Source organism: Lagenorhynchus albirostris, chromosome 4, assembly GCF_949774975.1.
Source record: "Lagenorhynchus albirostris chromosome 4, mLagAlb1.1, whole genome shotgun sequence".
In the NCBI taxonomy this organism is placed as follows: domain Eukaryota; kingdom Metazoa; phylum Chordata; class Mammalia; order Artiodactyla; family Delphinidae; genus Lagenorhynchus; species Lagenorhynchus albirostris.
In genome coordinates this window covers 80087072-80105093 of record NC_083098.1, presented here as the reverse complement: position 1 = coordinate 80105093, position 18022 = coordinate 80087072, and the positions used below count along the sequence as shown (strand labels likewise).

Here is an 18022-nt window from a genome sequence, read left to right as displayed (position 1 = left end):
GGACTCCTCGTTTATACCAAGTGTTTTCCAAGGACCTAGGAAGGACTCTAGGAAGAATCCTAGCAATGTATTTACATGGTAATTTGATATTATAAGATATGTTGAAATAATGTATTTTAAACATAATGGGTTAAGATCTTTGTCTCCACTTTAACTTTTCCTCTGTCATACTTTTGTTGGATGGTGTTACTGTGTTCATGAGCATTTTTGGTGCTAACTAAGGGAAATTGAGTTGGGATACATTTTGTTGGATTTAGTAGGATATTTTTTTTAGGTAGTTTGCAGTCATACTGTGTATTAATTTACTGCTATCCATTCTGACACAGTAAGGGCTTCCAAGAATACTCCACATGCTCAGTTTTATATCTTACCTAGTGAAGTGACTGAAGATGAAGGAACAAAGGTCCTATTGTGATATAAACATGTTTTATGGCACCTGGCACCAGAAGAATGTGTATAGTGGGGAGATACAAATTTGAAATTTATGAAGTCAGAATCTATTGTTTCAAAAATTTTTCCAGTCATTGGATGTACAAAGATATAAGCATGGGATTTGGTTCTTAGTGCTACCTAAGCAAAACAGATGTTTCATCCTGTCTGGAGTATATAAATAAGAATAACATACAGAGTACACAATTAGAGATGAATTACACCTTTTCCTTTTTTGATCAGAATGAAAAGAAATAAAATTGATCAGAATTCTTGGTTTCATAGGACAAAAACACATAGAAGTACTATGAACAAATAGTATGTTTATGCATGATATAACCTGTTTTATGAGTCACAGATCACAATATTGGGTCACCTTATGGAATACCTGACACATCTTCTGGTAATTCCAGATGAAACAACACCAAAATTTTACTGACATGGAGAAACAGCCAGAAAAAAAAAATGTTACAGTGACAAAATGTCATGTATTAATAAGTCAAGGTAGTGTATGAGCAAGTTGATTACACACTTATGTAGCTCAATACACAATGGCAGCAATTTAAAATTGTTTCAAGATTGTCCTTATGTGTGCCTTAAATTCAGAATAATTTTGTATATACTTTAAGAATTATTGATTATACCAAAAATATCCTCATACATGCCAAAAATGTATACCTCTTTGTTGCCCCCCAAAAAAGATAAATGAAGATGTTCAAAATGTCAAAAAAACTTTAACATGAAAACTAAAAACCAATGATGGTCAAAAATTATGAAAATAAGGAAAAGAATCACTCTTGCTAAGAAAATGCAAATTTTAAAATGAGAAGAGAACTGGTAAAGAGAATTATGAGGTAAGAAAATATTTGCAAATCATATATCTGACAAGGGATAATATCCAAAATATGTAAAGCATGCATACAATTCAATAGCAAACAAAAAATCCAGTTAAAATGGGCAGATTGGGAATTCCCTGGTGGTCCAGTGGTTAGGACTCTGCACTTGCACTGTTGAGGGCCCAGGTTCAATCCCTGGTCAGGGAAGTAAAATCCCACAAGCTGTACGATGTGGCAAAAAACACACAAAGAAGACAGAGGAACTGAATATTTCCAAAGAAATATTTTTGGAAATTTTTGGAATTTTTCCAAAGAGGACACACCAATGACCAATACACACATGAAAATGTGCTCAACATCACTAATCATCAGGGAAATGCAAATCAAAACCACTTTGAGACATCACCTCATACCTGTTAGAATGACTATCATCAAAAAGAAAAAAGACCATAGGTGTTGGCAAGGATGTGTGGAAAAGAGGACCCTCATGCACTTTTGGTGGAGAGTGAATTGGTTCAGCCACTGTGGAAAACAGTGTGGAAGTTCCCCAAAAAAGTAAAAATTGAACTATGATATGATCTAGCAGCTATACTTCTGGATAGCATGAGAAAATAAAATTACTTTCTCAAAGAGATAGTTGCACTCCCATGTTCATTGCAACATAGCTACAGTAGCCACGATATGGAAACAGCCTATGTGTCTGTCAACAGATGAATAGATAAAGAAGATGTGATATACGTGTACACACACACACACACACACACACACACACACACACACAGTGGAAAGCCATGAGAAAGAAGAATATCAAAGACATACTGTTGTTTGAGGCAGTATGGATGTACCTACCAGTGGGTATTATGCTAAGTGAAATAAGCCTAACAGAGAAAGATAAATACTGTATGATCTCACTTTTATGTGGAATCTAAAAAAGCCAGACTCATAGAAGCAGAGACTAGACTGGTGATTACTAGTGGGTGGGGGAAAGAGGAGATGCTGGTCAAAGAGTACAAACTTCCAGCTGTATGATGAATAAGTTCTGAAAAAAACTGTAAAAAACACAAATACATGGAGGCTAAACAGTGCACTACTAAATAACCAAGAGATCACTGAAGAAATCAAAGAAGAAATGAAAAAATATATAGAAACAAATGACAATGAAAACACTTTAACCCAAAACCTATGGGAGGCAGAAAAAGCAGTTCTAAGAGGGAAGTTTATAGCAATTTAATCTCACCTCAAGAAACAAGAAAAATCTCAAATACAATACAAATGGCAATCTAACCGTACACTTAAAACAACTAGAGAAAGAAGAACAAAGAAAACCCAAAGTCACTAGAAGGAAAGAAATCACAAAGATCAGAGCAGAAATAAATGAAATAGAGATGAAGAAAACAATAACAAAGATCAATAAAACTAAAAACTGGTTCTTTGAGAAGATAAACAAAATTGATAAACCTTTAGCCAGACTCATCAAGAAAAAAAGGGAGAGGACGCAAATCAACAAAATTAGAAATGAAAAAGGAGAAATCACAATTGACACAGCAGAAATACAAAGGATTATAAGAGACTACTACAGAAAACGATATGCCAATAAAATGGACAATCTGAAAGAAATTGACAAATTCTTGGAAGGGTACAATTCTTCCAGACAGAACCAGGAAGAATTAGAAAATATAAACAGACCTACTACAATTAATGAAATTGAAACTGTGATTAAAAATCTTCCAACAAACAAAAGCCCAGGACCAGATGGCTTCACAGGCAAATTCTATCAAACATTTAGAGACGAGCTAACACCGATCCTCCTCAAACTCTTCCAAAAAATTACAGAGGGAGGAACACTTCCGAATTCATTCTACAAAGCCACCATCACTCTGATACCAAAACCAGAAAAAGAAATAACAAAAAAGAAAATTATAGACCAATATCACTGATGAACATAGATGCAAAAATCCTGAACAAAATACTGGCAAACAGAATCCAATAGCACATTTAAAGGATGATACACCATGATGAAGTGGGATTTATCCCAAGGATGCAAGGAGTCTTCAATATACACAAATCAATCAATGTGATACACCACATTAACAAATTAAGGAATAAAAACCATACGACCATCTCAATAGATGCAGAAAAAGCTTTTGACAAAATTCAACACCCATTTATGATTAAAAACTCTCCAGAAAATGGGCATAGAGGGAACCTACCTCAACATAATAAAGGCCATATATGACAAACCCATAGCAAGTATCATACTCAATGGTGAAAAACTGAAAGCATTTCCACTAAGATCAGGAACAAGACAAGGATGTCCACTCTCACCACTCTTATTCAACATAGTTTTGGAAGTCCTATCCACAGCAATCAGAAGAAAAAGAAGTAAAAGGAATACAAATTGGAAAAGAAGAAGTAAACTGTCACTGTTTGCCAATGACATGATACTATACATAGAAAATCCTAAAAATGCCACCAGAAAACTACTAGAGCTAATCAATGAATTTGGTAAGGTTGCAGGATACAAAATTAATGCACAGAAATCTCTGCCATTCCTATATTACCAACAATGAAAAATCTGAAAGAGAAATTAAGGAAACACTCCCATTTACCATTGCAAGAAAAAGAATAAAATACCAAGGAATAAATCTGCCTAAGGAGGGGAAAGACTTGTACTCAGAAAACTATAAAACACTGATGAAAGGAATCAAAGATGACATAAACAGGTGGAGAAATATACCATGTTCTTGGATTGGAAGAATCAATATTGTGAAAATGACTATACCACCCAAAGCAATCTACAGATTCAGTGCAATCTCTATCAAACTACCAATGACATTCTTCACAGAATTAGAACCAAAAATCTTACAATTCATATGGAAACACAAAAAGACCCCAAGTAGCCAAAGCAATCTTGAGAAAGAAACATGGAGTTGGAGAAATCAGGCTCCCTGACTTCAAACTATACCACAAACCTACAGTAATCAAGACAGTGTGGTACTGGCAGAAAAATGGAAACATAGATCAATCGTACAGGATAGAATTCCCAGAGATAAACCCACGCACATATGAGCACCTAATTTACGACTAAGGAGGCAAGAACATACAATGGAGAAAAGACAGCCTCTTCAGTAAGTGGTGCTGGGAAAACTGGGCAGCTACATGTAAAAGAATGAAATCAGAACACTCCCTGACACCATACACGAAGATAAACTCAAAATGGATTAAAGACTTAAATGTAAGACCAGACACTATAAAACTTTTAGAGGAAAACATGGAAAAAACACACTTTGACATAAACCACAGCAAGATCTTTTTTGACCCACTTCCTAGAGTAACAGAAATAAAAACAAAAATAAACAAATGGGACTTAATTAAACTTAAAAGCTTTTGAACAGCAAAGGAAACGATAAACAAGACAAAAAGACAACCCTTAGAATGGGAGAAAATATTTGCCAGTGAAACAACAGACAAAGGATTAATCTCCAAAATATACAAACAGCTCATGGAGCTCAATATCAAAAAAACCAAACAATCCAGTTAAAAAATGGGTGCAAGATCTAAATAGACTTTTCACTAAGGAAGACATACAGATGGCCAAGAGGCATATGAAAAGATGCTCAACATCACTAATTATTAGAGAAATGCAAATCAAAACTACAATGAGGTATCACCTTATGCTGGTCAGAATGGCCATTATCAAAAAAACTAGAAACAATAAATGCTGGATAGGGTGTCGTGAAAAGGGAACCCTCCTGCACTGTTGGTGGGCATGTAAATTGATACAACCACTATGGAGAACAGTATGGAGGTTCCTTAAAACACTAAAAATAGAACTACTGTATGACCCAGCAATCCCACCACTAGGCATATACCCTGAGAAAACCATAATTCAAAAAGAGACATGCACCACAATGTTCATTGCAGCACTATTTACAATAGCCAGGGCATGGAACCAATCTAAATGTCTATCGACAGATGAATGGATAAAGAAGATGTGGCACATACATACAATGGAATATTACTCAGCCATAAAAAGAAATGAAATTGAACTATTTGTAGTGAGGTGGATGCACCTAGAGTCTGTCATACAGAGTGAAGTAAGTCAGAAAGAGAAAAACAAATACTGTATGCTAACGCATATATATGGAATCTAAAAAAAAAAAAATGGTACTGATGAACCTAGTTGCAGGGCAGGAATAAAGAGGTAGACGTAGAGAATGGACTTGATGACGTGGGGTGGGAGCACGAAGCTGAGGAGAAGTTGAGAGTAACATCAACGCATATACACTACCGAATGTAAAATAGTTGGCTGGTGGGAAGCAGCAGCATAGCACAGGGAGATTGGCTTGGTGCTTTGAGATGACCTAGAGGGGTTGGATAGGGAGGATGGGAGGGAGGTTCAAGAGGGAGGGGATATGGGGACATGTGTATGCATATGGCTGATTCACTTTTTTGTGCAAGAGAAACTAACATGATATTGTGAAGAAACTGTACTCCAATAAAGATCTATTAAAAAATATAGTAAAAAAAAAAAGATGAATAAGTTCTGGAAACCTAATGTATAGCATAATGATTATAGTTAATAATGCTGTATTATATACTTGAAAGTTGCTAAGCGAGTAGATTTTAAATGTTCTTACCATAAAAAAGAAATGGCAATTATGTAACCATGTATGATAACTATGTAACCCAGGTATTAGCTAACCCTATGGTGGTAATCATTTTGCAATATATAAATGTATCAAATCAACACACTGTACACCTTAAACTTACACAGTGTTACATGTCAATTATATCTCAGTAAAGCTAGTGGAAAAAAGAGAAAATTTTGAGAATGAAGATACATCCAAATGACAGGGGGTACCCAGAAAGGAGACAGCAGTAATGATAAAGAGAAACATATGTATGGTCAAAACAGAACATGAACTTTTGTTGTTGTTGATAAGTATTGTGATCTTCAATAAGTATCATAATGAGGATAAATTTACTCAGCACTCTTTAATTAATAATGGCTTGTTTATTCACAATCATGGTCTTCAAAATATTTATAGAGAATCAAAGAATATATAATGGCAAAAAAGTTTATTCTCAAACAGATTATTTGGAAAAATATGGAAATATGTCAGACTCTTACCAGATATTTGGTAGTCTATTCCAACTCTAAAACTTGCTTATACTTTTGTTTATCAGCTGTTTATAAACAAGACAGACAATGTAAACATTAGATTGATCTTCAGACTAGATGAATGCTTTTATAGCCCTTAAAAGTCATGAAGACAGTGGTCAGAGAAAACTGTATTTACTTGGATTTTGAAAATCAAATGAAAATTCACTAGACTAGTATCTTGAACATGCAAGACAGAACATTCAGTTCTATTTTTAAAAAAATATTTATTTATTTTATTTCTTTAGGTTGAGCCAGGTCTTAGTTGTGGCATGCAGGCCCTTTAATTGGCCCCATGCAAGCTTCTTAGTTGGTATGTGGACTCAATTGTGGCATGCATGCGGGATATAGTTCCCCAACCAGGGATCGAACCCAGGCCCCCTGCATTGGGAGCACGGAGTCTTACCCGTTGGACCACCAGGGAAGTCCCCATTTAGTTCTATTCTGAAGTGCTAAAAGGAGTAGTTGTGTCTATTATGTTTTCAAGTAAATGAGATTTACTCTTCATAAGGAAAGATGCAGAGGGGCCTAAGTAATGGAAATATGATAATGGTTGAAATTGATCAATATTTTGCAGAAGCACTTTTTTAAAAATTCCAAAGTGAAACAAAATGATTTATTTATCCCAAAGGGTTTATAAGGAATTAAACAAAATAATTGGAAAGCATGGATAAAATGAACCAATAAATCTAACAGATAAAGCAGACACTAAACAGTATTATTCTAGTTTCTATGTTGGATGTGACAAACACTAATTAGTTGATAATTACTGTGCACTACTATTATAATGTGAAACCCTCTGAGCAATTTTGAACTCTCTTGCCAACTGAAAATTATCTATCAGTGATTTTTTTCACCAAATAAATCTCTTTGGGATGACTGTAAAATGTCCTTTAGCAACATTTGTGGTCTGTCACATGACTGAAAGCTGATGATAAAGGGCTGCATGCCCTCTTTGTGAACATTAACAAGTAGGCAGCATATGTATAAGGTGCTCTTATTTCCTCATTCTCATCAAAGAAAAAAGCTGCATTTATGGTCCCTGAGGCTACTGCCAATTTTGAATATTTTATAATAGTAATAGGTTTTCTTTTTTCATTTGAAGTATTGTGCATACATGCCAACTCCTTTTAATATAACTGTAATGAGATGATCTGCCTCTTGTAAAATGATGCAAGTCCTGGAACATTGCTACAACAACATTTTAAAGAACCTAAAATATATTTTCAAATACATGGGAAGGAAGCCTATGCATAAATAAAATGCAAACAATTTAATCAAAAATTTACCAAAGCTCAGTAGTTCATTTTAAATTACAACTTACACAGACATTTTTAAAACATTTTAGGAAAAAAATGAGAAATTATAGGCTTCTGATTTGGGTGTGTATGAAAGATATCTTCTTCTGTGTATTTACATTTATTCAGTAAAGAATTTCAAGGAAATCAAGTAAAAATAAGTCAAAGCTAAAAAAATTATAAAATCAAGGGATGTCATTGTTAGAAATTATTTTGAGATCAAGAATAAATTGTAAAAACTTCTCATGATATCAAAGGTAGCAATCTGATAACAGGAGAGAGAAATTTTGAAAAACCGTAATGATAGGCTCTTTTATTATTTCTTTATGCATTTAAACATAGGGAATGAATCACATACATTAGAAAAAAACATTAGAAAATGTGAATATCTTTCTATTTTGATTGCATTATTCACTACATAAGAAAATTTTAAATGCTGAGAAATAGTGTACTTCATATATTAAAATGTTTGATTTTTTCTCAAATGTGACTACAATCTAAAAATTCTTAAAAGTATCAGTTATAAGTTGTAAAACTAAACTATTTTAAACTATTAATAATAAAAAACAAAATTCATTCAACCATGATGTTCTCTCTAAAGCAAATTATAACAAAATTATTGACTTACAAAGAGATAATCTTAAAAGTGTCCAACATTTTAGGATAAAAATATTATTGGTAGATAATTAATTCAATCAATAGATTATTTTCTGGGTTTTTTTGTGTGTGATACTTATGTTACTTGCCGATTTTTAAAAATTGTGATTTGCAATAATTTCTTTAGATAAATATTTCTATCCATGCCTAATCTTGTGTTCAAAATTTTATATTTATCTTAAAAAGATCAATCTCTAAACTTTATAATCTTCAGGCACTATAAAACCATCAACTGGTTGTAATTTCAGTGCTAACAAGTAAAAAATGAAAATTGCTGCTCACAACTTGTGCTTGCTTTAATCATGAAGTAACATTTTACAGACAAAACATGCAAACTAACTGTTGGCTATGGAACAGAAGTCAGTGCAGGATATAATCCCTGAGAGAGCAAAGATATATATGATTCTCGCCCTAGAAGCACTTTCTGGACAATGGCACAAGGAAGTGGAGCCCAGTGTATGGCAGTCTCACTCAGGAGGGGATGATTAAAGTTTGAGGCTGCAGAGGGGGGCTGTAATTTTCAGGACAGGGATCAGAGAGGAGGCCAACTGTTCAAGCTATGCATTCATAGGGTGAGAACAGCAGAGAATTGGGAAACTGCAAACCAAGTGGAAATTCCATTGGTCATAAATTTAGGGGAGATGTAGGAATTCCAAAATAATTGGAGTGGAGAGACCACTAAACTCTCAGAGCATTCAGTTGAGACAGCAGAAAAGCCATGCCTGAGGAGAAGAGTACTCTAGCCTTAGAATATGGCTTTCTTTTTAGATTCACACTTTAAAAATCTTTTTTAAAAGCCTCAAAAGGACAAGTTAACCTGCTATTAAATCAGCTTCCTGCCAAAATAAGATGCAACACCATTCACAGTCATCATGTAGTATCCATAATGTTCAACATCCAATCAAAAATGAAGCAGAAAAACATGAGCTTTTAAAAGGAAAACAGTCAATAATACAGATTCAAAGAATACAGAAATTACTAAATTAGCAGATTAAATCTTTAAAACAGTAATTATAAGTATGTTTAAGGATTTGTGAAAAAGATAAAACTTAAGGAAAAAGAAAGATGGAGAATATTAATAGAGAAATAGAAACTATAGGAAAGGTCCAAATGAAATTCTAGAAATGAGAATTAAGATATCTGAAAATAATCAGTGCCTAGGATTTAAAAACTGGTGGTGCAGAAGAAAAGATTATAAACTTGTGGACAAGTAAGAAGAGACCATGCAAACTAAATCACAGAGATAAAAGGCTGAAAAACAACAAACTGTCAGAGACCTGTGGAAAAATATCAATCAATCAAATACATATGTAATTAGAGACCCAGAAGGAGTGGCGATAGATACTGTGTTAAGAAAATTCATTGAAAATATGACAGAAATTTTTCAAATTTGATGAAAAATAACCCCCCAGATCCAAGAAGCTCAGTGAACCTATAGGAGAATAAACACAACAAAAATAATTAATAGGCATATCACACACAAACGCCTGAAAATCAAAGAGAAAGAAAAAATCTTACAAGTAGCAGAGGAAAAATAAACACATAACATTGACAGGAACACAGGTAAGAATAAAAGCTGATTTCTTGTTAAGAATACTGTAATCCAGATGGCAATGGAAGTGCATCATTAAAGTGAAGAAAGGGAAAAAAAAGGAAACTGCCAACCTAGAATTCTATATTCAGCTAAACTATTCTTCAGAAATTACGGTGAAATAATGACATTTTAGGAAAACAAAAACTGAAGAATGTGTCCGCAGCAGACTAACCAGCAGACTAAGAAGTAGTAAAGGAGGTTCTTCAAGCCAAAGAAAGATGACACTATATGAATATTGAGGTCTACGCAAGGGAAAATACAGCATCAGAAATTATAAATATGTGGTAAAATAAGGTATTTTTCTTGTTTTTAGAAACTTTTACAAAATGTTTTAAAGTAAATTAATAATAGTGTATTGTGAAGTCCATAACATATGCAGACATAAAATGAATGCTTAAATTAGCACAAAATATAAAAGAGTGGTAAATAGAATTGTGCCATTGTAAGTTTATTAAACTGTATGTAAAGTGGTATATGTTTATTCATGATAGACATCCTTGACATCTTAGAGCCTCACAAGGTTCCAAAGGCCTAGCTATAAGGTCCCCTACTCTCGCACCCAGTAGAAAATTCTCCCCGCCTGGTTGGTTTCCCTATCAGCTGGACCACTTGCACCCTACCAAGTCTTAACCTAATAAGTTTAATTTCTCTGTCAGTCCACAGATTTATTCAACCAAGCCAATCACATTCTCCTGCAGGAGCCAAGTGTCATCCACACTCTTGTCACCACAAAGCCATGGCCTGTGCTGGTTCACTCTGCTCCTGAGTGCAATCCCTTGCAGCCCTGCATGGCTTGCAGTGTTCACCTCTCCTGAGGCTATGGGTATATGTAACTAAAAATTTCTTGCCAGTCTTATATGTCCAGTATTTAGGTTTAATATGTTTTGCCATCTTGTAGTATTTAGGGCAGGGGATCCCTCATATGCTATGGTAAAAAATATTTGAATATTTAATTGATGCAAAGAAGACAGGGAAAGAAGAAAAAAAGAATATATTGGACAGATTAAAAGAAAACAGCAAGATAGTAGAACTAAATGCACTCAAATCAATTACAGTAAAGATAAATTGATTAAATCTTTGGTTTAAAGGTATACAATGTTGGGTTTGATTAAAAGCAAGAAAGAATGACATACTTCTTAAAAGAGATATATTTTAATAAAATGTTACTGATAGGTTAAGAGTTAAAATGAATTTAAAAAGGTAGACAAACATTAATCATAAGGAAACTAGAGTGGCCATGTAAATAGTATCAAAATATACTTCAATATAAATTATATTATCAGAGATAAAGAAGGCTATTATATACATTATGATGAATGAATAAATGCATCAAGAGACTTAACAATCTTAAAGATGTATGTGTTTAATAATATGCCTTTAAAATAATGAAGCTGAAAATGACAGAATTTAAATGAGTAAAAGACAAACCCAGAGCCATTTATGGAGATTTTAATGTTCTTCTGTTAGTATTTGAAAGAAAAAAATATAGCCAAAAAAAGGAAAAAAATAGTAAGTGTATAGAATATCTGAAATAAAACAATCCGCTTTAGAACTGCAGAATTCACTTTTTTTCAAGTGTACATGGAACATTCACCTTGATGGACCCTATGCTGGGTCATAAACTGCCTTAAATTTCAGAAGACTGTAATATTAAAGAGTATGTTCTATGACCACAATTGAATTAAATTAAAAATCAATAACAAAAAGCTATGGGAAGTCTCAAATGTTTAGAAATAAAAAAATATATACTTCTAAATAACCAACGGATCAAACATATCACAAGTGAAAGTGAAAATATTTTGGACTAAATGATAATGGAAACCTGTCAAAATTTGTTGGGATATAGATTAAAAAGAGCTTATGAGGAAATTTATATCTCTAAATGTTGTATTATAAACCAACAAAATTTTTTAAGTCAATGGTCTAAGTTTCTACCTTAAGTTAGAGAAAGAAGAACAAATTAAAAAGTAATTTAGTAAAATGAAGAAAATAATAAAAAGTAGAGATCAATGAACTAGAAAACAATAGAGAAAATCAATGAAATCTGAATTGTTTGAAAACATCAATAAAATTGTCACTCCTGACTAAAATGATCAAGAAAAAAGAATACCCCAAAGATAAACATCAGAAATTAAAAAGGCAGCAAAACTGTGACCCTAAATTTATAAAATACTTAATATAGATTATTATGAAAAGTTTATGCCAATAAATGTGACAATTCAGATGAAATGAACAAGTACAAAATTGACACAGAATAAATAAAAATTAGAATAGCTTCATATTTGTAAAAGTAATCATATACATGATTAAAAACTTCCCAAAAAGAAACCTTCAGGCCCCGATGGATTCCCTGGTGAATTCTATTAAACATGTGAGAAAGAAAAGAAAAAAAAAAAAACCTTAAACCCTCCATCACATCATATACAAAAATTAATTCAAAATAAATCATACAACTAAGCATAAAAGCTCTAATTACAAAGCTTGTAAGGAAAAAATGGGAAAAATGCCTTCCTGACCTTGAGGTAGGCAAATATTTTTTAGGAATCAAAATCACAAATAATAAAAAAAATTATAAATTACATTTCATCAAACCTCAACAAAAGTATCACTAAAACTAAATAAGCAATTAACTGAAATAAAATATTTGTAATGCCTATAAATGACAAAGGATTTGTTTTCAGAAAAATATAAACCACTCCTACAAACAACCTCATATTAAAAAAGACCAAAGACTTAAAAAGACATTTCAGGAAGGAAGCTGTACGTGGAGCAGATAAGCATAAGTGCTCACCAATAATAGTGATTTAGGAAATGCAAACTAAAGCCACATGACATATTATATTGGTGGTTAAAATAAAAAAGATTGACACCATTTAGTACTGATAAGAATGAAAAGGAATCAGGAATCATACACTGCTGGTGGAAGTATAAAATGGTACAGCCATTTTGATAAAAAGTTTGGCATTTTCTTATAAAGTTAAACATACACTTCTGCTATTACCCAGAAATTCCATACTAGTTATTTACCCAAGAAAACTCCAAACATATATTCACCAAAGGACATAACAGTAATGTTTATAGCAGTCTTATTGAAAGTAGACCAAACCTGGATGCAACCTAAATGCTTTTCAATCAGAAAAATATATAAACTAAATGTGGTATATTTATACAATGAAATAGTACTTAAACACACAGTGACATCAATACAACTTAAAAACAATAAGCAAGGTACCAAAAAAGTACAAATTATATGATTCCATTTATATGAAATTTTGTAACAGGTTAAGTCTGGTGTAAATTAGAATAGTAGTAGTTCATACAGGTGGAGTGGAGGTTGACTGGGGAGGGAATTTCTTGGGTTGATGGAAATACTTTTTTTTCTTGTTATCTATGTGGGGTACATGGATGTGTGCTTGTAAATTGCATCAAGATGTTACACTTAAGATCTGTGCATTTCACTGTTGTAAATTACACCTCATTAAAAAGTGTTGCTCATTTTATAGGTCAGTAATTTTCTGATTTTCAAAAAATTTTAATCAATAATTCTGAAATTAAAATCTTGACAGTCTCTGAAGATAAAATGGTTTTAGTGCAGTTAAATTTCCTTGACATTGTCTTAAGTGCTTCATAGGAAAAGTTTATGATCTTGAGAATATATGCGGTTTTTGCTCTATAGTGTTGTCTGATTTGTTGAAACATTCACAACACGTTTATTTAGTTGTCCATTAGGAAAATGCAATGTTCCACTTTGAGGAATGATTTTATACTGCTCTGGACCCAGCAATTATCACAATTCTAAACAAACATGTTCTGTTGGCTTAATCCCCAATTCTAATACAGTGCTACACTAGAAATAACTATATGGTGTGTAAGCTTAATATTCATTCCATCGCTTTGTGGCACTTGAGCTTCATGCATTTGGAGACGCCTTTCTGATGTCAAATGTTATTTTTAGTTTTCCCAAGCAGCCGTTGCTTGGAGGACTGGCAAAAGGAAGCTATTCTGACAATTTGGCTGAACTCATGGAAATTTCAGCCTTGTCCAGATGGTGAGTCTCAGCTGTTGTGTGAAACAGGTAAAGGCACCATTTTAAATGCTGTTGGCAGTTTTCCTGAGCCTTGACAACAGGTGTTCCAGATTTCCTTTTTCTAAAATGTCCTCCAAAATTACAAATTATAAGACATTATGTTTGTTTTGAAAACAAAGGAACCTTTTCCCACCAGAGTGATAAGCAATTGTGATTACTTTAATCATATTGTCAGAACTCTACCTCTAAATTCTATATGATTGAGGTAAGGTGCAACTTGATTTATTTTTTCACTAAGATATAGTTATGCAAGGAATATGGAAAGTACAATTCATTATTATGATAGAACTGTCAAAAATGATAGACCCTTGGCATGCAATGCAATGGCAAGAGAGGGACATTTATGGACTGTATCCACAAAGTGCTTTGGTCAGGCTCAGAGGGACTTTTGTGTATGTGTGTTGACATCACAGCCAAGCACTGAGCTATGTCAATTTTGCACAATTGATTTGTATTTGTCATTTTAATCACCAAAATTACCAGCCCTATTCCAGTTATCTGGGTCATTAAAGTGATGGAATTAGATTGACTACTCTTGATCTGATTGCTCACTAGGAAATTGATCTTCAAAGAGACAATCCAGGCTACTGTGACAGCAAACCATGATAATGGGATGATAAACAGTTGTGAATTGGGAGTTGTTCCCAAGAGGCTAGAGTTTTTGCTCAGGAAAGAGTCATGGGACTTTTGAAATGTCTCATGGAAATTAACAAACTAAGAATTTGCCACTTTTATGGAATCATTGCTTAATACAACAAACTAGCTAAATACTTCAATAAAAATGTGAACAATCCACTCTCAGACCTTTTATTTTTCTTCTTTATTAGACTCACTATTTTGTGGAGTTCAAATAAAATTTCAAGAAAATATTTCTTAGGCTACTAGCTGATTTTTACTTTCAAACTCAAGGAAGCCAGGGGAAAAAAAGACAATTAGTAAAATATCCAACAGATGGAGTGACTTAAAAGGAAGCTCTTGGGAGAAGTATTTTCCAGGTTTGGAGGATGTAGTTACTAATAATAAATCTTTATTTCTTGTTGATTTCTCTCAAATTGCCTTTTTCCCCATATTCTCATATACCTCTTCACTGCTGGCTTGCTGTGTACATCCTCTAAATTACCCTGATATATGTGCTGTTTCTCTTTCTGAAACAATCCATCTGCCATAATTGTCGAAATTTCATCTGCTAGCACAGTTGTTATTTGTCTCTCACCCTCTTCACCTTGGCTGTTCTTGCATGTGGATATGGATGCTTTCTTTACTGCTGTGCTTCTATCTTTAGGGACAAATAGGCAGTATCCCTCTGGTGTTGAATCATGTGCATCTCATGCCACCTGTTCACTACTTCAACAGATAATTATTGAGCCTTCCTACAGCCTATGAGTTAGAGTCATATATAAAACTCTCTTAATTAAGTGGCCATTATTAATTTTTCTTCTAACCAGGAAGCAGAAGACCTTTTCTTGGAGAACTTAGTTCCAGCTCAGACCAAGGCTTCATTTCAGACTGCAGCTCGCAGCCAGCTGTAGTTCATTTTAGTTATCCATGCTGGAAGACTACATGCTTCTTTTGGAGTTAAAAACGTTCTGACAGATGCCATTCCTTGTCTCTACCTGAGTACTGAAGCAGATATATATATATAGTGACATAAGGCAAATATATACCAAAATAGAACTTTTTTTTTTAAACAGATGAAGTAGATATTGTGATATGTCTTATATCTGCAGCTCAGTGAGATATAGCCAGAGTTACCTACTCAGTGCAAGGGTAGAGGCAATCTCTATAAAATGTGTAGGGAGGAGGATCCAGCAGAGTAGTTCTTCTTGTGGGGAGAGGAAGGGGCGGGAATACACATGCCCAGTGTATCAGATTGAGTTGCTCCTTGTCCGTTGGTGACAGTTTGATGAAGGGACTGGGAATGAGGACGGGCAGGATAGAGGAACTTCCACTGAAGTAAACTTGAAGAGTAGGGAAGAAACACTTCTTCCTCCAACAGAAATTGGACAACCACTTTCCCTCTCAACCTCAGTAGGGGAGGGGGAACTTCCACTGAACTTATGTACATTTTCCTTCCTAGACACTAGTCTTTTCTTCTTCAGCTTCCATTTAGTGTTAGACATTAATTCCATAAATCCACTCTTCAGAAGTAGTATATAAGCCAAGACATAATCATCAAAGGAGCCAGGATTGTGAGCCAGGATTAGAGCTATCTGGGCAGATGAAGGAGAAAGTACAAGGGGTCCATAAAGGGAGATCAGTGTGGTTAAAGTTAAGAGAGCAGAGTTGGGCAGGGGCCATCTCATCAGTCTCATAAGTTGAAGTAAGAATTGGGTTTTGTTCTACTTAGAATATGAAGCCATAGGTAGCTCATAAACAAATGCCAAATCTAAGGGTAAATTTGCTATGTTGCAGATGGATTCAAGAGAGGACAGTGGGCATAGAGGCTATTGTAGGAGTCTTGGTGAGCAGTGGATAGCTTGGACTAGGGTTGTATCAGTACAGAAGTGATGGATTAGGGATAGATTTTAAAAATAGAACAGATTAGAAAATGGATTAGATACAGGATATGGGAGAAAAAAGAGAACTCAAAAATATACACCAGGTTTTTGGTTAAAAAAACCGAGTAGATGGTGGAGTTATTTACTGAGATGAGAAAGACTTATGGGAGGAAAGGTGTTTTGGTGTTGTTGTTTCCTTCCTTCCTTCCTTTTTCTTTCTTCCTTTCTTTCTTTCTTTTCTTCCTTCCTTCTTTCTTTCTTTGTTTCCTTCCTTCTTCCTTCCTTCCTTTCTTTCTTTCTTTCCTTCTTTCTTTCTTTCTTTCTGTCTTTCTTTCCTCTCTCCCTCCCTCCCTCCTTTCCTTCCTTCCCTCCTTCCTGTTTTTCTGTCTTTCTTCCCTCCCTTCCTTCCTTCCTTCCTTTCTTCTTTCTCTTTTTCAGAGAACCTAGAACAAACTCTCACTCTCTTTCAGGTTCACTTCAAAATATTCAAATGGAGATTGGATTGGCAGTTTGATGTATAAGTCTGGAACTCAGGGAAGAGTTAGGGCAGGAGACATCAACTGGAGAGTCATCAGTATGCTGATGATATTTAAAGCCAAGTGATTGAACTAGATTTCAAAGGCAGAGGGTTTAGATATCCAGGAAAAGGGAACACAGGTCAGAAGCCTGGGTATTTCAGCATCTAGCCACTTGCCCTAGAGTTGGTCTAACATATTTGAAATCCTTTGTCCCGCTCTATTTTATTAGTTTAATATCTGCATCTTTTATGGTATTTGCTCAATTATCATGCAAAAAGAAACTCTTAATGGTAGAAAAGGGAAACTTCTATTGACACATTTGAATCAAGGTATGTTAGAAACCTCATTCCTCACAATTGTTGAATTGCATTTAACTATGTAGGTAATGTCCAAATCCTCAGGTACTTTTTTACATTTATTATATTAGAAAGCATTCTGTTCAAAAATTGAAAAAAATTCAAGCAAAGTAAATAATTGTTAGTACCATCTGGGGGATGATTTTTCCAACCAGTTCCCTGGAGAGCTTATCAATCATTCTTCCTGTTTATTGAATCAGGCAAATAATATAATCATAACCATATCCTAAGGGGATTTCTGCAACTTGAATCTACTATAATATCCTGGATAGAGAAATGAACATTCACCAGCTTTAGTAAGGATTAGCTATACCTCCTTCTGTTTTGGGTAAAACTTAAGCTTGAATTTAAATGATAGTTTACCAGTTTGCATTCTCAAAAGATTCTAAAATGAAAAAGCAACAACAACAAAACTGTTATAATACAAGTTAGTTTGAAAGAAAATCTGCCTTTCAAAAAAGGGATGTAGTTAGGTAGCTTTCTTTCTGTCTGTATTGTTTTCCTTAAAAGTTAATTTAAATTGTTATACTGATCAGAAATGTGATTTTCAGTTTGAGAAGGGACCTTTGGTTATTGTGGAAATAG

At 34.0% G+C, this 18022-nt stretch overlaps 1 non-coding gene and 1 pseudogene across 1 annotated transcript; one reads left to right on the top strand and one right to left on the bottom strand.

Moving 5' to 3' along the window:
• Positions 1–18022, bottom strand: part of LOC132519096 (peroxiredoxin-4-like) — a 186959-nt pseudogene that overhangs the window by 74420 nt on the left and 94517 nt on the right.
• On the top strand, positions 1400–1472 carry TRNAA-UGC (transfer RNA alanine (anticodon UGC)). Its single transcript has one exon. It is a non-coding gene; the product is annotated as a tRNA-Ala (tRNA).